The sequence below is a fragment of the Microtus ochrogaster genome, chromosome 2 (assembly GCF_000317375.1).
Source record: "Microtus ochrogaster isolate Prairie Vole_2 chromosome 2, MicOch1.0, whole genome shotgun sequence".
Classification (NCBI taxonomy): Eukaryota; Metazoa; Chordata; class Mammalia; order Rodentia; family Cricetidae; genus Microtus; species Microtus ochrogaster.
The window spans coordinates 83,590,800-83,612,709 of NC_022010.1; the positions used below are offsets into that span (position 1 = coordinate 83,590,800).

Here is a 21,910-nt window from a genome sequence, read left to right on the forward strand (position 1 = left end):
TGTGTGTGTGTGTGTGTGTGTGTGTGTGTGTGTGTCTTTGATTATAGTGGCCTGAGATTGATATGGGAGTCTTTCTCAGTTACTTCACCTAATTCACTGACTCATGATCTTCCAGTTGAGCTCATACCTTATTGATACACATATTCAGACAAGCCAGATTTGTTTGGGGACCCTCTGCCTCTGCTCTTTGAGCTCTAGAATTAGGATAAATGCTTTACCCATCTGGTATTTTCATGTATTCTGGGGATTGTTGTTGGGAGGCTACTACTTAGTGCCCAGCGGTTTAGCCCCAAAATAATCACACAGAAACTATATTATTTAAATCACTGCTTGGCCCCTTAGCTGTAACTTCTTACTGGCTAACTCTTACTTATTAATTTAACCCTTTCTATTAATCTGTGTATCACCACATGGCTGTGGCTTACTGGGTAAAGTTCCAGCATCTGTCTCCAGAGGGGTTACATAGCTTCTCTCTGATTCTGCCCTTTTTTTCTTCCAGCATTCAGTTTAGTTTTTCCTGCTTAGCTCTGTTCCCCCATAGCTCTGCTATAGGCTCAATGCAGCTCCTTTATTAACCAATGATATTCACAGCATTCAGAGGGGGAATTCCACATCATGAGATACAAAACGTGCTCCTCATAGAGGTATGAAAAGTGCTTTAAACACTATGTAATCTCTGCACTCCGAAACAAGAGTTTTATCATAAATAGTAAATATAAATTGTTGTGGAATATTAGTTGAACACGTGTTACATTGGCTAATACTGTATAACATTTATTTAATGATACAAAGATGTATGACAACATTTTATCTTGCATTTGTTTAACTGTGAAGTTATATTTCTTTGCCTGTCTAAAACACATGCTTGGTCTAATAAGGAGTTGAATGGCCAATAGCTAGGCAGGATAAAGAACAGGCAAGGCTGGCAGGCAGAGAGAGTAAGTAGGAGAGAAAATCTGGAAATAAATCAGGGAGCAAAAGAAGGAGAGGAGGATTCCAGGGATCAGCTACACTGCAAGCCGTGGAATAAGAAATAAAGAAAGGTAAATAAACTAGAAAGCGATAAAATCCCAGAGGCAAAAGGTTGACTAGTTAATTTGTGAAAAGCTATCTAGAAAGAAGCGAAGCTAAGCCAGGCTTTCTTAATTAAGAATAATTATCCGTGTGTATGTATTTAGGACCTAGGTGGAGACCCCCCAAATAGGAAAGGGAAAAAAGTAACAATTATGATAATTTCATACATTATTATTTTTGGTATTTGCATCATAATAAGGGGATATGTTATTTATACCTTGTGGTTAAAACACACAGTAAGTGCTTACTTACCTTTTATTTGGTTATATAGCTACAACTAACTTTATTCATAAATAATTTGAAGCATTTGGGTTGATGCATTTGGACTATTTATGTATATTTAAAATGACCGTTTGCCAAAATAAATACGAACAAAATGTTTACATGTGAACTCTTCAAATTGAAATATTCGACTCTCTTCCATATATTAATTTGATAGGAGAATTTGATATTTGTTTTTTTTTATTTTTTGTAAAATCATTTTTGTTTTTAGTTAATAAAATTTTGATAATTTAAGTGATCTTTTTGAACACAAGGTATACCAGGGATAAAATGCTGTGGTAAAATTTTTTAAAGAAAAAATATTTATTTATTATACATACAACTTTCTGCCTCCATGTATACCCACACGCCAGAGGAGGGCGCCAGATCTCATTACAGATGGTTTGGAGCCACCATGTGGTTGCTGGGAATTGAATTCAGGACCTCTGGAAGAGCAGACAGTGCTCTAACCACTGAGCCATCTCTCCAGCCCTGTGGTAAAATTTTAAATAGAAATTCAGGATACTCCTGCTAGTTCAAATTTTGTTTCTTCCATGTTTTCACGGTTGCTTTTAAATCCCAAGCTCTAATAATCACTAAAGCAGTCACTTGGATTTAAGCATTACCTCCCACTCCTGTTCCATCACAACCCTCAAATCGAGTGCAATGGTTGCTTCACAAGTCTAAATCAGTTCTCGCCACTCCCCTTCCTCTGACTTTTAAATAACTCTCCAGCTGTTCCCACCCTACCTTTCCTATGTAATCACTCTAGGCTTCCAGCCTTGTCCCCAGATGGAACATATTTACACCCTTTCAAATATATTTTTTTCATCCATTTGTACAAGCTGTTCTTAGCCTAAGGACTTTGTTTTCTTTCTTTAAGAATCTGTCTGACTCTATTACCATCTAGGGATGTTTGTGGACACTATTTTGTCCCACCTTCCCCAAGAATCTTTAACACCACCTCCTCTCTTATTCCCTGTTCATCAGTTATGTGACTTGTCCCGGCATACTGAGATTGTTGTGCTATAATCTTTCTCTGCTGAAATATGAATACTGTGGAATTTAGAGCAACGTTTTATTTCTGGAAAAATCACACATCTCATCTCACGCCACAAGCTCAGAAAAGTTACGGTAATTGCCTTGTTCTCCTGGTACTGTTTAGGAACCCTCTTATTCCCGAAGTTTACACAGTAGAAAATGTTGCTAAGGTTATTCAACTTTCCTAATCAGTTATTAAGTTTTTCTTAGAATATACAGTTTTTGGAAGCAGTAAATGTGGTGATAGGAGCTATGTATAGGTTTGAATAAAAAATTAACTGGTATTAATGATACAAAGTAATTTATTTAGGCTTCATTTTGCATGCAATTTTTGGCTCTATAATGGGGATGTCAATAGCATTAATATTTACTTCATACATGGGCTGCTGGGTAAAGTGCTGCTTATCCCATGAAGCAAAACAAGAATAAAAATTCATGGGAATCCTGTTTCCTACAGTGTGGTTAAAACCTTTATGGCTGATGGTTTATAGAGATCAGACTGCATCTCTAAGCTGCTTGGCTTTTCATTCATCAGGAAGCTCCACCCCAATAAAATTTTTATTTCTTGTCAAATATTGAAAATGATTTATCTTTAATATGCTCATCTAATTTTTACTTTTCTTTTGGTATGAAAAGAATAAACTCCTTTATTCATTATTTATAAAGCTCATTATTTATTAAGAAAAATGAAGTTTTTCTTGTTTTGGTACAGTAAATTCTCAGATCAAAAAGTATCTAGAATGTTGCAGGGACTCATTGAACACTTGTGAATATTTAAATGAACAAGCACCATGGAATGTGTAGAAGGCCAAGAGGTTCAGAGAACAGACTTCTTCTCCAGAGGACACAGGTTGATTTCCGTTAGCCAGGTGGTGGTCACAATCAGTTGAAACTCCAGTTCCAGAGAAACTGGTACACTCTTCTGGCTTCCATGGACACAAATCATATATGTGGTACACAGATATGCAGGGAGGTTAAGCATACATACACATAACATAAAATTGATTGTTTAACTTAAAATCAAGTACACAAAGGCTTATTATTTTCAGTTTGAATGCTGACTTATTATTGTAGACACATTCTACATGCTCAGTAGTAACAAAAATCATTAGTATAACATACATGAAATGGCAATTTCTGAAGCCTTAAGATAAATTTCATTTCATATCTCTGCAAAATATAATTTTTGATAAGACTGAAAGAATTTTGAATGTTGTGATGTCTTGGAAACAATATTCTGCAAAAATAGATATTTTCTCTTAATTTTATTATCATTATATCTTATAAGATGAATTTCTAATGATTAATTTGTGATTTTAAATTCTTTGTTCAAAAGAAAGAATAATACTAAAGCTAACCTCCAATTCTGAGCTCAACTATTGCACTGCCTTGCTGCCAATAGTTGTTAATGAAAACAGAAGGATCCTGGTGTCAAGGGAGTTTATTCCTTTGCTGAGGTCCTTTGCATCCTAAAATAAAATAAAATAAATTTTGTAGTTGACCATTTCATATTATTTAAAGAGCAGAAATATAAATTTCACTTTAAACTTTAATTTATATTGTACTTCTCATCTCAACCTTTTGAAGCAGTACTATAATTCTCATTTATGAAGAGCACAATACAAACTGATACTCCATATTCTTCCACTTCATTTCTACTTATGGGATCATGGCTTTTCTCAGTAATGATACTAAAGATTTTCCTTTATATATAAATGAAATTTGTTAGAGTTAAAAAATTTTAATAAGTATCTTTAATATTTAAGGTCAAGATGTTGAGTATTTGTTATTTCATCTGTTTTTACTTTCTAGAGTGATCACATTATATCTGAGAAGCTTGCTTTGTATCTTTGTTCTGCACAAAATTAGGGACTCCTCTATATTCTGACCAAATACAATCTATCTATCATCTCTGTATTCATTATTCATCTATATCTATCTATCTCTCTATCTATCTATCATTTATTTATGTATGCATCTATTTTTTATTTTCTCTATCTCTATCCCCTTTTCCTAATTATCTATTCACTGACCTATTTTCCTAGCATTTAGTGTCAGAGAGAGAAGAGAGCAATCCCTTCTTCTCACTTATTGAAAAGTTGTTACTAAGAACCTAAAAACAAACCAGGAAAACCACAAGAAAACTCTAGCCAAATCCAATTCTTTTTGAGATTTTTCTTCTCAGTTTAACAATGTGGTCATTGATAGAATGTTGTTTTTACAACGTCAATTTTGCCAATCTCCTTGCCTCAAAAATCTGAGAATCTGCTAAGATTTGAGAGATTGGTGAATTGGAAAGTATTTGTGAAGTCAGGTAACCTAAAGATTGATTCTCTGAAATCTGTTTCCTCATATAGCTGAGATTCTTAATTTATATTGGGGAGTATTCTTATAGAAAGTAAACATCATAAAAAGAAGAGAGTATCACTGTATCTTTATATAGAATTATTGATTGGTAGATGTTAGGTATTTTGTATATTTCCAGGCTGTTTAAGGCTGTTTAAATACATATATAGTAACAAGGTTGGCTTATTACACACCTGCAACAAACTGTGTTTTTTCATAGCATGTATGCTGTAAATATCAAGTATTTTTGTCTTGTTTTTAACTTTTTTGAGACAAAGTCTTCCCATGTAGGACAGAGCTGGTTTGTAACTCACTATGTGTCTCAGTTTGGCTTTAACTTGTGGCTGCATGATGATAGTTGCAGGTTTGTGTCACAATTTACGGCTTAAATACCAACTATTTTTAATGTAAGTTTGATATTTATAAGCCCTTAAAAACTTAGGAAATCATCATGTAAATGGTGATGGTGTGAGCAGTGCCAGGGTAGCTGTTTTCCTTCTTTCTGTTTAATTTCTGATATGAAAAAATAAGAAAATGTCAAAAAATATCAGGGAGCCAATTTTACCGTTTTCTGTCTTGACAGTGGGGAAAATGATCACTTTTTTGGTGCTCACTCAGAAAACAAACAATAAGCAAACCAATGTTTAGAAATGGATTATTGAAAGTAGTGCTTTTAAAAATGAACATAGTGGTTTATGATTTATCTTTGTATATGAATGTGCTCAACATATGACTTATATCTTTTTATTCTATCTGTTACTTTTGGTACTTCTCATTGCTATAACAGCCAAACATTTATTTTTCTCTAGAAAGAAATTAATGTGGAATTTATAAGTCATAGACCAATTCAGCTTTACCCTTTGGTAATAAAATTCAATTTTACTTTTATATTTTAAAATCAGAAGCAATTTCATCTGATAAACTGTAAATATAGGTAAAACTTTGCCCGTCTCATTTATTAAGAGCTTGATGCCTTCTGAGTTATTTGCTATACCCACAAATTCATGCCTGGTGATTGTTTTTCTTGGTAGTTTTAGTATTCTCCTTGCACTGAGGAAAGTTTCTTTCTTCAATAATTGATAAGATAAAAGAATCTAAAGCCTCATGTCTCATTCATTTTTTACTGAGATGATTCTGCAGCCATCATTTGTAGGCGAGAGAACATTCTTTCCCCGAGGGCAAAACAATTATCTCTGACATCATAAAGAACTTCAGCCAGCACACGTGAAAAGTGCTTGATATACTTCATGCAATGAAAGAGCAGAGAAAGGTTAAAGGTCATTTGTAAGTGGTAATAGGCATAAAGAACAGCCACCTATAATGTGTAGGATACCCTTTTGAAAGGGAGAACACAATTTTACCTAGATTTTAAAATCTGAGCTGAAAAATAACATGGATACATGAATTATTAAATGTTACAAGAACGTAGGAGCAAGTTAACACAGCAATTTAAAAGTGGGCAAAAATCATCATTGTTTTTATTATTTAATACATTGCTTAATTCTTACATTTTCTGTCCCTATGTTTCTCTTTGATGAATTAAGTGTGCAGCATAAAAGTACAGTGGAATGCAGTAATCCTAGATCCTCCTGTGTGCTAGGCAGCTGGAGTGTGATCTCAATCCACTCGATTTCTCTCCTTGGGTTTCGGTCCCCTCATCGATAAACTGAAAGAATCAGATTGTGTGCTCGATAAGGCCTCTGCCAGCTTGAGCTTCGCCCAGTTCTATTTTGTGCTCTGTACTTGCTTGTGGTCTCAGTGGAGACTTAGAAGTTAAAAATCAACCCTTTGTGAGCAGAGGCCAATAAATGTGCACTGCTGTCCACATGCTTTCTCCCATTCCTGTTTCATATGAATCATTTTTCTAATTAAACATGAAGCTATATTGTTTTGTTGTGCATCAGAGCATAACCAAATGGAAATGAATCATCCTAACTACTATAATCCTTTCATTCTATTAACAACTAGAAGATGTGCCTTAAGTGTTCTTGCTTGTCACAATCTCAAGTATCCCAGACATTTATTCTGAAACAATGTAACTCAGGATTCATTAACCATGATTTGAAAATTCCTGCTTTTTCTGCTTGAGGACCTGTTTCAGCACCCCATCCTCTCCGTCGCTTGTGTCTATTTTTCTGTGATCCATCTTTTCTGCAAATCCAAGCAAATCAAATACAATAGCTCAGTAATTTGCACAACAAAGCACTCATGACATAAATTAATACCAAACGAAAGGTAAATTTGAGCTGTTTCTATAAGCAGAACGAAATGTGATGCTGGTGCATCCTCTGAGGGTGTATTCTGTATGCATTCTGAGGCTCCAATATAGGATCTAAAAAGACAGCTGCCATGACCAGACCACTGAACTCTGAATGGACAGCAGCTTTGCTTACTTATCCAGTGAAACACTGAATAAGGTCAAGCCAGTCAATATGTCAGCATAAAGGAGGAAGGTCTCAGGATTTCCCACTACTGACAGTTGAAGACTTCTAGAGGACATAGTTATCTCTAAGGGTAAGGTCCCTGGTAAATTGACCATGCTCTAGTGGATGGCTTGACATTCATGAGTATATTTGCAATACAAATTGGACTCAGTGGGATATTAAACAAACAGGAAATTTGGAGTAGGTGGGGAGACTGGAGGTAAATCATGAAGGATTTGGGGAAGGAGTGGGCAAAGATGAATATGACTGAAACACTAAGTCTCAAATAATTAGTTAAAATGTTATTTTTAAAGAAAGCTGGTTATCATATTGCTCAGACATGGGAGCTGTGCTTTGTATCGGACATGGCAGTGGCTACAATGGAGACCCTAGTGTAGGTCCTGCTCCTTTGCTTTCTATCCTCTGTCCATGACCTTTCCAGACTCACTTCTTTGTACCTCCTTCACCCAAAGACTGATCGTCTCTTGCAAGCTGTCTCACATGTTACTGAAGGACAGTAAAATGTGAATTATCACGACACTCAGCAATCCTTTTGAAAAGTAGCAGCACTTATGTTAAATGGCTGGAAGATTTGGCCTTTCATAGCTAACGTAAGCACTGAAGTGTTTTGTTGAGCAAAGGATATCAGTTCCAGGAGCTGAATAATGCTTCTCCCATAGAAGGAAGAACCTTTGCTTTTTATATTAAATTAAATCGTATTTTTCTTTCTCTACACATACAATAAAACTCTCATTACTCAGAGCAATACAGATAAACTCTATAGCCTGTATCCACACAGACAGATGCAAAGGATGAATAGTTGATGCTTGATTTCACAGGTTGTGTTTTCTAGGATGGAGGGTGGCGGAGGTATGACATATATAATTCCTTCCTAGATAATTCTCATTGTTTGAGCACATGTAGCACCTATAGAAGTGAAGTGACCCTAATTTCTAATAGCAAACTGACTGTCGTTTGATGGAGGTCTACATTCTATTTTCGTGTTTCTTTCTATTTCAATCATAAATGTGACAAAAGGAAGACAATGTTGGAAGTTAGAAAAAATTATTGAAGAAATAACTCCTCACCCTCTTCCCTTCCACTTGGCACTACTGTTCTTTTTTAATTAATTATTTTCACTTATTTTGCATACCAACCACAGTTTTCCCTCCCTCCTCCTTGCCAGTTCCCTCCCCCAGCCTTCCATACACCATCATTTCCATCCACTCCCCCTCAGTCTGATTGAAGAAATGGACAGGCTTCCCATAGGCATCAACAAAGCATGACACATCAAAATGAGTTATTACCAAGCTCATGGTCTCTAGAACAACAGCTAGGGATCCTGTAAGGGACCACCTGGGCCCTATGCATGTGTGTGACAGTTGTGTAACTCAGTCTGTTTATGGAGCTCCTAGCAGTGGCATCAGGACCTGTACCTGGCACAAAAACTGGCTTTTTGAAACCAATTCCCAATGATGGTTGCTTTTCCCAGCCTTGATGGTACTATTCTTGAAACTATGACATGAAATTGTTTTTTTCTTCTTCTTGATATCCCTTTCCACCTAAACACACCTGTCTTACCTTTATATCTTGAAAATATCAAAAGATCATTTAGCCCAAGAGGCTTCCCTCTTCCTGTGTTGTATGCTTAGAAAAAACTTCCCTCATATCTATATTGTTTTTTTATTTTATTTATTTATTTATTTATTTATTTATTTATTTATTTTGTTTTGTTTTTTCGAGACTGGGTTTCTCTGTGGCTTTGGAGCCTATCCTGGAACTAGCTCTGTAGACCAGGCTGGTCTCGAACTCACAGAGATCCGCCTGCCTCTGCCTCCCGAGTGCTGGGATTAAAGGCGTGTGCCACCATCGCCCGGCTCATATCTATATTGTTAACTCTCAATTTATTTATGCTTCTCATTAAAGTCTGACTCTTAAGTGTGGCACCCTTTTTTAGTGTTTATTAATTAGTACTGTACTCTCTATCTCTTAATATTGTCTTTTGTCCTTTAGTTCTTCAGGGTATTTAACCTGACCTTATATGATTATTGTATTAATTTGATATTTTCAAAATGTTCTTTCTTAAAAGAAAACTTCAATATTAGACAAAATGTATTGCTTGTGCATAATAACTTCCAGAGAAGTACTACTTGATTTTTCAGGTTAGATGTTGAATAAACACTTACTGAAGAAATAAAAGAAGAGAGTAATATTTGAAAATATTTCTGAAGTATCATGACTTCATTATGCATAGTCTAGAGAAGATGATATTGATAGCAAATTGTTTCTAAACACTACCATGGTGGCACATACATTAAATTTTGCACTTGAGAGGAAGAGACAGGTGAATCTCTGAGTTTGAGGACAGCATGGCCTAGTGTGAGTTCCTGGACAGCCGAAGATAAATGGAGTTACATAGCAAAACCCTGTTCTGAAAAGAAAAAAAAAGATTATCTGAGTGGATTATTATTACTAGATTATCTTAGTAAATCTTAGTAAATTGAGCTAAAGGCAAATATGGATTAATATTATTACCTAGTATTTTAGCCAAAATAAGACTCTAGTCCATTTACTTAAACATTGTTTCTTCTGTTCTTATTTTAATTTATTCTTTTTGAAAATTCCACTCATGTGTACTGGATTTACTCAGTTCTTTTCCCCTCCCTGTTACATGAAATTCCTTTATGACTCTCTCTCTGTCTCTCTCTCTCTCTCTCTCTCTCTCTCTCTCTCAAATTCTTGATCACTCCTTTAATAGTTATATATACATAACTGTGTCTATCTGTATCTATATAATCTCTAAGTTCATTTTATGAAGTTCACATGTGTATGTGTTTAATATGTGTTTAGTGCTGATCACTGGGATTGAAATACCTATTAGGTGAGCTAGAACCTGTAGATGACCAAATTACCCTCTCTCAGTAGCCCATTTATTATCCATAATTCTTATGTTTCTTAAAATAGCATCACATTCAGATCAGTAACCATTAAGAGAAATTGATAGCTATGTATTTGAATTTGTCATAATTTTACAAATCTAAAATATTGTGATACACTCTTGATGTATAACTCCGTGGTAGAACATGTGGCTAGCGTGGATGAAGACCTGAACTCAAAAAAAATAAAAATAAAGTTATTACTTTTAAAAACTATTTATCTCCTGCTGGCTTGTTTTAAATCAATTGAAGATATGTAATAAGCACAGAAAGTTATTAAGTAAAACCCCTTTAGAAGTAGTAGCAGAAATTTTCTGTCCACATAAAGAAACAGTAAATCAATATTATGGAGCTGTATTTACAGAATATAGAATCTTGTTCCTTATTTAATCCTCTGCATTCAGTAAGGTTTCACAAGTAAACAGTAGTGGCAGTCTGAAAGTCTAGCAAAGCTTATTGATTGGAAAATGCTATGATATTTTATGCTGCTGTAATTTTTCCTTGACTCTGTAAAAGAAGTGCTAAATAATTTGAGCCTGCATGTTTATCGAAACATTATAGGATCAAGCTTTCTGGGGGAAACTGGTAACCTATGACTACATAAAATACCAGGCAAATGGATATAAATTACCTGCTTCCAACCTGAGGGCTGAGAAATAGCAGTGAGGGACTAAAGATCCAGAAACCCAGGCCCTTACCAAAAAGCCCTTTGCCTCTCTATAGGGACAGAAAGTTAAAGTAGCACTCAAGGGGGAATAGTCACACTGTCACAGTTTCTCTTTCAAGTGTAAAATAATACGATTGGCCAGCCAATATCATTCTGCTTGCAAATTCTATCTGCTCCACTCTAACACACTGACTGTTCATCTAAAAGTCTGAATAAGAAGGAAAAATAGGGTAGTCTCCAGGGGCATACTAATTCCAAGCTTATGTGAGTGTTCCTATAGATAAATTCACCAAGGTTACAATGTGCTTGCCTGGCAATTTATCTAGATTACAGAGAACAGAGGTCTTACGAAAAAAAAAATATCTGAAGAAAAAAATACTTTCCCCAAAGCTAAGATAATCCTTTCCATTAGATATGAAAAGAGAATAATGAAAGAAACAGCAGTTTCAACAGAACCACTGAATGAAGAAGACTGTACTACTGTTAATATTCAGGCATATTCTGAAGTGGTGAGCAAAGATGGAATGGGGGGAGAAGGAGAAAGTCTGGGAGAGGGACTGAGAGGGAGATAGAAAGAAACAGAGAGCTAGAGAGGAGAGAGACACATGGAGACAGAGACACACAGAGAGACAGGCATAGAGAAAGAGAAAGAAAGGGAAGAGAGGGAGGGAGGGAGGGAAGGAGGAAGAGAGGGAAGGAGAAAGGGAGGGAGAGAGGGAAGGAGGGAGGGAGTGCAAATAAAAAAGTTTCGGTAGCAAGGTTGCTAAGTTTCTGGCTCATTCACATCCACAAGGCATGCTATATGTTTATAGTTTTAGTTAGTGTAGATTTTAGTGATAATGAAACTAAGTTATATTTTAGTGAAGGACTGTAATCAAAAGTCTTTATACAGAAAACATATACAAAAAAAAAAAAAGACCAGGCATTATATCCCATTAAAAAGAGCATCAGTTCATATAAAAGCTTAGTTCACCCTTGTGATTCTCATAGTCATCCTAGTGGAAGGAGGGGTTGTCAGACTTGGAAAGCAGGAGCTCAACATGATGGAAAGACACTTTTGCATTGTGAAGATTACGCTTCGGTAGGATCTTTAGTAGGATCGTTAGAAATTAATAAAACATATCTCTCTGTGTGTCTCTCTGTCTCTGTCTGCCTCTCTCTCTCTCTCTCTCTCTCTCTCTCTCTCTCTCTCTCTCTCTCTCCCACCCTCACTCTTTCCTCTCTTTGTCTTTCTCTCTCTCATACACTCATACTAATCCACAAAATAAATGAAAATAGAAAACAATAGGCAATTAGTTATGTCCAGAGAGCTTAATGATTTTACATTTAATTTATCTTCCTTACTATGCTGTCTAAGATGTGAAATATTAAAATGAGATCATTGAAGTAGTTGAAGGCAAGTTCTCAATTTGTTTGGGATGCACACAGATCTCATGTCTGTCAATAGTAAGCATGTCCATGTGTGAAGTCAGCAGGTTTGGGAAGGTTGGTCCTTGAATGATTTGTTTTGATGAAGTTATCAAAAGCTGTCTTCCTTGGTATTTTATCTTGATTGGTACCATCTTATCCATTCCGCAGGAGATACTTACCTATTACCTAGGAAATGACAGATTCTGAAGTCATTATCATAGCACTGAACTTGAATTTAATCACAGAGCCAGTTTTATTCTGTCTGATAATTGATCTAATATATTTGCTCTCTCTTTTTGAATATAGTCTTTCGAACTCTTAGTTTCAGTCATTGGTTACACAAAGTTAGTTTTACCTTCTCAAAGTACTAATCTCAAAGGTGAGCATCCCAGAAATCTCACAGGATTTCTGCATCTGTGTTGACACAGTAGAGACGTGTGTTCTAGACATTCCCCACATATACAAAGAGTTCCTTGCCAGCCTGAAATACACAGTGAGACCCTGATTCAAACATCCAATATATAACAAAATGTCCTGCTTTCCTGATAAATATATCTGCTGAATAATTTTTACAAGGGCCAGCATTCTATATCCATTAGATATAGTCTGACAGCAATATTTATCCAGAATTGCAAAACATTATCCTGAAGCCAGTGGTGATGCGCTTGTCTTTAATCTGAGCACTGGGGAGGCACAAGCAAGCAGATCCCTATGAGTTTGAGGCCAGTGAGGTCTACAAGACCTAGTTCCAGGTTCCAGATAGGCTCCAAAACCACAGAGAAACCCTGTCTCGAAAAACCAAAAAAAAAAACAAAAAACAAAAAAAAAAACATATGATCAAACTGAGTTGACTTTGCCTACATATGTTTTCATTTAATGCATAGATAAATTATGAAATTGGAAATCTAAGAATAATACAATAGGTCTAAAGTGGTCACAATGATAGATATTATCAGTTTATCCATTATTCACATAATACATATGGTATGATATCAGTATAGGATTATTGACCTTGATAAAAGAAGAAATTGCCTTCTAAAAACATTTAGTAGTTTGTGTAAATGTTTATAGTTGCTACATGTAAGTCAGTAAAGTATTGTGTAGTCAATAGGACTAAGGGTGAGAAATGATAGCGTTAAGTTAAAGGGACATAATTTCTAGCAAACCAGACAACCTCAGTCCTCTAATATTCTTATCGTTAATTTACAAGGCAGAAATGAAACAGATAACATCAAAACATAGGCATTTAATGTGACAACATCAAGAGAAAGCACTTTATTCTAGGAAGGAGAATAACTGGAAGGATTATTGTAGCTACTGTTAAATGGAAGTAACTAGAAAATTTCTTCAGTAAATAGCATTTAAAATGAGATCCAATAGAAAAATAGGAGTCCTCAAGATGAAGTGTGTTAATTGGGTCTGATCATTGTGCATTCCAAGAACAGAAGAAAGGCTGGTGGGAAAGAGCCCAGTGAAGTGAGGTGTGCGCAGTGAAAGGGAGAAGCTATCAGCCTGTCTAATAGGATTGTAGACTCCCATGACAAGAACATGAGAAACAGTAGTTTTTCCTCATGGAAGGCTTGAGCAATATTGAGACATAATAAGTACACAATAACGTCTTGCTAACTTGACTTAATTTATTTTTTAAGAAATTCAACTTCAAGATTGTACTATGCCTGATATCAGTTTTGGGAAATGGTAGAAGGCTTGAAAATGTTTCTGATTAATTCAGCAATTGCTTCTACTATCAAACCTACCTAGGTACTGCCATTTGTCTTATTGTGGCTGCATCTGCAATCGCCAGGGTGCACTGTCCTCTTTTTGTAACCCTCCTAGTAAACCACTTGTCAGTTCTGGAATTTGGATAAAATTTATAAATGTTCCAACTAAAAAATTTCAGTTGACCAGCTATATTTCCCTCTCTATTGACTATCTGTAAATTGCTTAAGTCATAGGTCAAACAGACATGTTTCTCTATAAAGAATTCTTATTATTTTATACCCTGAGTTAATAATCTATTTAATAACAAGTATAATGTGATGTAAATATTAATAAAGCATTAAAAAATATAATCAATAAATAATCATTACAAACTAGTATTTTTCTCTAGAAAACATTTTAATTTTTATTAGTGCCTGAATATACATTCTCAAATTTGTATTACATTTTATAAATTAAATATGCTCTATTAGATAAGTAATATTTTGTCTTTTCATAGCCATAAGATTTGGTTATTCAATAAATTGTAATAATTTAAATAAAAAGAATAGTGTCTTTTTAAACTGGTTGATTTATGATTATTTTTCCCAAAAAATACAAATGTTTAAATTCTACATATTTTACTATTACATCAAAAACAAAATATCCATATGAATAGTTATTTAACCTATATACAGTTGGCTTCCTATTAAATATACTGAAGTTAATATGTTCCTATATAAGTTCATTAACTTTTCTTGCTGTGCTTAGATTATAATTGGTACACACTGTGTTCCGAAAATACTGATTGAGTGACAGTGAATGGCAGGAAGAATAAATAAATTTTAGGAGACTAATTGTATGATATTCCTTGCAAATAATATAACAAATGAAGTCTATAAATAAAGATTATATGTATATAAATATATATATATATGCATACACACAGAGCCTTTTCAAACTATTGCAATTGAGATTTGCCTTAGGCAATGTTTAAATTAAGAAGAATTTAAAAATACCTTTCTAATTAGCACTTTGCTCTTTCTCTGTTCCCTTGATTCACAAATTACTGGAACTGGCTTGCTCTTCTTCCTTTAAGGCTGTAAAATGGCATAATCAAACTTTTCAAAAGGTCAGGTCATGATCATGTTCCTTTGGCCCCTTGCCACCGAGGGAATAAAGTTCCTGATAGAAGACTGTGTAATCACTTCAGAGAATATCAGTGCTTAGAAGACCGAAAAAGGACAAAATATATGAAAAATTCATGGCCTTCATTGACATGCATACTGTTCTTCGATTTTCATCAGACAGTAAATGAGAAGAACCCGAAGTCTTGTTTGTGTTAACAGAGCCCTTTTCGATGCTGGACAGCTCCTGTAAATAAATGCTCAGTCTGTCAGAGAAAATCTCCACACTGCATACAAGAATAGACTTTGTCATTTTGGGGTTGAAATTCAGACAGTGCTTTTCCTAACTGATCACTAGTATTAAAGAATTTACATGAATAGTAAAAGCACACAAGGGGAGATGCATCATGAGATGAGGTTAGCATGTAGTATGCAGAGGCAGGTGTGAGGTTTACAGTTCAGTAGGCATGCTGATTGCATTGCGCATTGAATTCATACAAAGAGACAAGAGGACGGGTACCACTTCCCAAGAATATTGTAAAAACACTTTCTGCTTAATCTCTATGCCGCATGCTCTGAATAAGATTCAACTTCTCCCTCTTTATAACAAAATGCAGCGAACATGCTGAACTGCATTGCAGAGGCAGCAGCTTGCTTTAAATGCTCAGCTTCCTTTTTAGGTCTTATACGTGTGAGTTAATAACGGTGTGTGGTTTAGGAGCTTAGAGTAGTAGCACACCTCATTGGATCTGAAAGTTACCTTCGACATCACCAAAGAACGTCGGCTTCATTTTGGAGGGGGTGGAAATGAGACAGATAGAATCAACTGATTTCTCTAAATTCTCATGATATGTACTTGAAAGGAGTAACTACTGTTTTCCCTTAACTACAAATCTGCTTAGCAATTTATTGTCAGAGAAAAAATATACTATGCTTACTTCTACAGTTGGCAACTGAGTTCATGACTTTGGACCAGTTACCTAGTGAGTAATTTTTAGATGAAAATAAATTGATTAATTTTGCTTAAATATAACTACAGAACTAACTGGTTGATGCAAAACTTCTGATCTTTTTAATACAGGTGGTAGCTTGAGAATCTGATTTTAAAAAACATGCTGAAAGACACAGCATGCATTTTGTAAGGTCAAAGAGGCAGACACTTTTATTTAGCTGTTGATCCATTGCTTTTAGCCATGAAGGAATAAATGCACTTGGTTTTGCTGTTCTCAGAGCTTCATTCTTCATGTGTCTCAGAGTGACATGAATAGACAGGCTGACAACAGATTTATTACATAAAGCTGTGTTGAAAAATTAAATGAAACAGCAAAATGCCGTACCCAGCCTTAACAGCTGCTTGTCAAGGCAGGAGCAAGTGAGCACTAAAACACCAGAATATTAAAGTGGTGAAATATTTGTGAGCAAAGAGTCTGAGAATTCGCTAATCTGTTCAGTTTTAATGAAAAGCACAGAGAAATATATTAAAAACTTCCATAACATATTTGCCTTTTTAAACATAAAACTCTGGTCCTTTTCCATATCATTACTTTATCTTTGTTTTTTCCATATAATAAAGTGCTTTATTGGAACAATGCGTATTTCCTTAGACCATCATTTAGTTTCCACAGAAGAATAAGTGAAGGCATTCAATAAGTTAAATTTTGAGACATGAAGAATTCTGGATCTATGAATGATCAGGTGCTCTCCATAAAGATGAATTTTAAAGAACAGTGTAAGTAAAATTCTTGCAGCAAAGAAAACATGATTTTGAAGTTTTAAAACACATACTTGATATCATAGAAATTTATGAAATAGGATTAACTCCAAACATTCAATAAAAATAAAAAGAAGAGCCAAATTGGTATACTCTATAAAATGCAAACAGGGTCCTCGATTCTTCTTTTTTGAAAGGCAGTTTTGAATGTCTTATTGTCTCAAGAACATTATATAATGATAACTTTTGTCTTTTTTCTTTTCCACAATCAGAGCAGAGTGATAGGGATATAAAGATATCTTTCAGAGACCAGAAAACTTTAGTGGGCATGAATAACGTGTTTAAAGGTAAAACTCATCTCATGTGTTATTTAATATGTGTTAATATTTCTCGTATTTATTTTTAAGAAAAGCTGTTATTACCAAAGGGCTACATAGCTTATAAATTCAATAGACTTATGCAATGAAGTGAAATATTATGAACACAATAAAAATAATTTTACTGTGAAAATACCATAAATAATATGTATAGAAGATCACAGAAGCAGACTTTATGAAGACTTTCATTCTAAACATTTAATTTCTCTAGTTTTTTGTTTCTTCCAAAGAAAATAGAGGAGAAAATGATGAATTCAGAGGTTATTACTTTATCCAAATACCTCAAGGTTCCCTAGTGTGTTTACTTAGAGTACCCCAACATGACATTGTTCTTTATAGCTGTCTGGTTTGTTTATATAATGCTGTCTCTATCATAATATGTAAAAGAAGAAAGAAAGTAATAGGGTTATGTGTAAAACTATAATGATTCTGAGTGCTCTGTGCGCTACTCTACAGTTTGCAAGCAGGGGAAGGGGCCTGGAGATTTAAAATTATACACACAGAGACAGAAACAGGAGGACACGGGTCATCCCTGTGCAGGGAAGCCAACTTTATTGTGCTCAGGGGCAGCTTATATAAAGACTCTGGCCATGCCCCAGCTCTGGGGATCTTTCAGCTGCAGACCCACCAGCATGCCATCAGGGTCTTGTGCTCAGAGCAGCTGCAAGACTCAGAAAAACAAATTGTTTTGCTCAGAGCAGCTGCAAGCATAACAAGTTGTTCAGAAGAAATTCAGGGTCTCAGGGTCCACAGTCCCCAACAGTTATACAAGTCTTTTTTGATTAATAGAGCCCCTGGTGAAAATCTAATAACTTCAAACATAAAATGTTGACCCTACCTTGCTTATTATCATTGATGCTTTTAACATTATAGCATCTTACATATTCATAATTACATGGAAAACAAATTAGTGTATAAAAGATGTAACTTTGTGCTACAAATATCATCAATCTATTTTTCATAATGTTGGGGTCAAATACTTTTAGTTAAATAATTGTAGTAGCATACTGCAACAATAAGCTCAAGTGAACTAAGGATAATACATCTCTCTGGTACCTGAAAGAAGCCTGTCATGTGCACTTCCAAGTATCTTCTTGTATATGGTGATGCAAAGTAAACATCAGAAGAGTGAATACAAATCACACATTCTGGTTTAAGATCTTCCCCCATTCCACCCAATCAGCAAACAATTTCAGCAGGTAAATCTTTTAAATAAGTGATAAGGTTGACCATTAAAATCGTGAAACCCCCTAGGTGGTCTAAGATCTGCTTACCTCTGTACTTTGTGTGTTTGTGGAAGAGTAGCAGGTAGCTCTCCTCCCCATTATCAGTCGCTTTTTCCAAACACTGCCAGAACTAAATGGTATAAGTTCATTCCAGTTTGTAGATCAGGACATTCATGTGAAAGCTATAGAAGAAAAAAGCAATATAATCTCACAAATGTTAGCTAATAATGTTTAAACTATAAAATATCCATATGTTATTTATGAAGAGAGAGAGAGAGAGAGTAAAGGACAGGAAAGTTCAAGCCCTGCACATGATAAATACATCTTATTATGCCAGAGAAAACTGGTCTAAAATTGTAAGTTTTGGACTTCTCCTCTTCTCCCAATTTTAAAACAACTTTCTGTTTGTTGCTAATTCCATCCCAGACTAAATCTGTTGTTGTAAAAATATGTGTTTGCAAATGTGAGCACCCCAGATCTTATATACAAGCTGCCTCTGTTTCCCTAAAGATAATTAGTATTTTTCTTTAACTGTGGCAGAAATCCAGTTCTTAAGAAATGAGATTGAGGTAGGCATTTAAATGCTTTACAGACATTTGAACAGAGTTTTGAAACTTAATAAACTTTATTCATTGGTATCAATATTTGAAACTCAGAGGCATAGAACATAGAAGTATGTTGTAGGAGCTGCGGGCTGCTGCGTCCCGCCAACCGGCTCCCACACGGCTAGCTTTACCCGAAATAATTACACAGAAACTGTATTCTTTTAAACACTGCCTGGCCCATTAGTTCCAGCCTCTTATTGGCTAATTCTCACATCTTGCTTTAACCCATATTTAATAATCTGTGTAACACCACGAGGTGTGGCTTACCAGGAAAGATCTTAACCTGCGCCTGTGTTGGGTGGGAGAATCATGGCAACTACCTGACTCGGCTTTCTTTCTCCCAGAATTATGTTCTGTCTACTCCACCCACCTAAGAGCTGGCCTATCAAAGGCTAAGCAGTTTCTTTAATAATTAACCAATGAAAGCAACAGATAGATGACACTACCACACCAGAAGTATGGGTACTACTCACACTAAATGGGTACACATCATTGGAATATCAGAATTCTATCTCTATAATGCTATATATCTAGGCAGAAAATATTGCAATAATCATCTTCTTATTTTGTATTATACCCACTACAACTGCTTTGTAATGAGAATGTAGTCTACAGATATGTTCAAGTGGTAGGGGTTGGTAATGGATGATTGTATTCTTATCTGGGGCAGTAGTGTTCCTGGAATTCTCTTTCCATTTAGATATTCTGTGAATCAAAAACTCGACAAAGCAAGCTTTACTAAAAGGAAAATTCTAATAAGATAATTTAAGCAACTGTGCTACTAGCACATCCTATCTCTTACATATAAAGAATGAATACAATTGGAGTCCCAGTTTAAATAATCATATGATTTTATTTGATTATGGAAATTTTAATATAAATTTGCTGATGTTTGTTTATGCTTAAAGGCATCAGCTATTTTAATTCTATTCATGTAAATAAACATTTTTAGATATATGAGTTATACAGGCAGCTGTTGACTATAATCCAAGAGTTAGCTGTGTAAATACAGGCACAATTTCGTCTGTTATCAATTGACTGTATTTCTAATAGTGAAAAGATAATGCTTTATCCTAGCATTTCTATGTAAATAACTCTTTAATTCTGAAAGTGTAAAACATGTGTATAATGAGATGAAAAGCTACATTGTCTACCTCAGTTCTTATACAATTTTACCTTAATAATTTTACAATTATTAGTCAGGTATCTGAGGCAAACTTGTAATTCTATAATCATGGTAACCTAATGAAAGAGGATCAAAGTTTCAAGGCCAGTCTGAGCTACAAATCTTGCTAATTTTGTAAATAGTCTATGTAAGCTAAAGAAAACCTTTCTCAAAGTAGAAGTGAAAAAACAATCCATGCATCTAGCCTTTAGGTTCAGTGACTGCCTCACTGAAAATAGAATCATGTAACAAACGCACACATGCACATATATATATATATACATATATATATATATATATATTATATGTACAAGTAAAAATGGTTAGAAATTTTTGTTGGTGCAGGCACTATCAAGGTATGTTGATGGATGACATGTTTACAGCTGTTCTTTCAGAATTTCTAAGATATCTTGTAAAGTTTTGATTTTAAAAGATTTGATTTTAAAAGAAATGAGAAAATGCTTCATGAGGAAATTATTAACATACAGAAAAGCCTAATAAAATCAAGTGGGGTTAAAGGTAGCAATGGAGGACAATATGAAAAAGGTGTCTATTTTTCTTCTCAGAAAGCACACATGAACTATGTCAGTACTGAAGCAGTAGAATTTTCATAGTGTACTGCAACAGAAATATGCAAATAGAATCACACCAAGTCTAAAAATAATTGGAAAATATCAAATTAGGTTTCAGATTCTATCTAGGTTTTAAAAAAAAAGCAAGGTCTTCTGAAGCCTTATGCTGAAAGTCATTGCAAAAACAATACAGGAGAAAGGGAATAGGTTATTGATAAGGCTTCAATATTTTTCATGGTTGTGTTCCATGGGAAAGGTGAAAGCAGAACTTTCTTGTGTTTCAGGTTGATAAATTAGTGATGTATAGAATCAGAAAGCTTGTGGCTTGCCAGTGAACCTTGGTGACTTGCTGGCCTGGGAAATGCAGAATGAATGTGGTAGCTTGTACCACAACTGTAAACGAAGTGTTTTTGTGGAGAGTGAAAAATAAAGAGTAATTCAAAAAAAGTAAACAAGATGTAATATTTACCAAGTCCTCAGAATTATAATAAGTGGACTTGCTACCATCAAAGGAGGTTATAAGGCTCAGTAACCCCCGTGAACAGTTGCTGAAGATTCAAAATGAGAAAAAGAGAGAATCGAAAGCAAACAGTGAAAATAGATACAGAGAGAACAGAGAGTGACAAAATGGAAATCAATATTACAGCATCTTAGGTGAGGAAGATCAAGGCTTTCTAGATATCAGGTAAAAACAGAAAGCATACCTTACTTAATTTCTTTTGCCTATGAGTAGATTATATAGCTGATTGTAAGAGAGACAGATTTTCCTCAGTCTTTAGGTCAAAATCCTGTTGACCAATTTCCACAAAATCTGTTTTTTGGTTTTTTTTTTCAGTATAGTAATTGCTATTACAAGCTGACACTCCTTTGTTGCACTGCCCAAGGTTGTTAAGGATAGGGCTTGAATGATAAATTTTGCCTTTGGGAGAGAAAATGCAGTCTTTTCCAGGTTTTGCATAGCCCAGGTTCAATACCCCGTTCTTCAGATTATGTGCAAATTGTCTTTCAATCCTGCATGGAAGGCACATTTTGCAAGTCTTTAAAAGTGTACCAACTGATTTTATTTCATGAACTGGTTACATGAATTCTTGAATATATGATACTAAAAAGAAAATATTTATCCACTAATGAAATGAAGATGATTGCTGAAGTCACTTGCAAGATAAAGTAAAAACTAAAAGGCATAGTGCTACAATTATTAAAATAGTTTTTTTTTTTTATTTTTGAGACAGGGCTTCTCTATAGCTTTGGAGCTTGTCCTGGAAATAGTT

The 21,910-nt window shown here is 34.9% G+C and overlaps 1 protein-coding gene across 3 annotated transcripts in view; it reads left to right on the forward strand.

The window, feature by feature from the left end:
* Nucleotides 1–21,910, forward strand: part of Cadm2 (cell adhesion molecule 2) — a 923,902-nt gene that overhangs the window by 583,831 nt on the left and 318,161 nt on the right. The gene's annotated exons all lie outside the window — the stretch shown is intronic.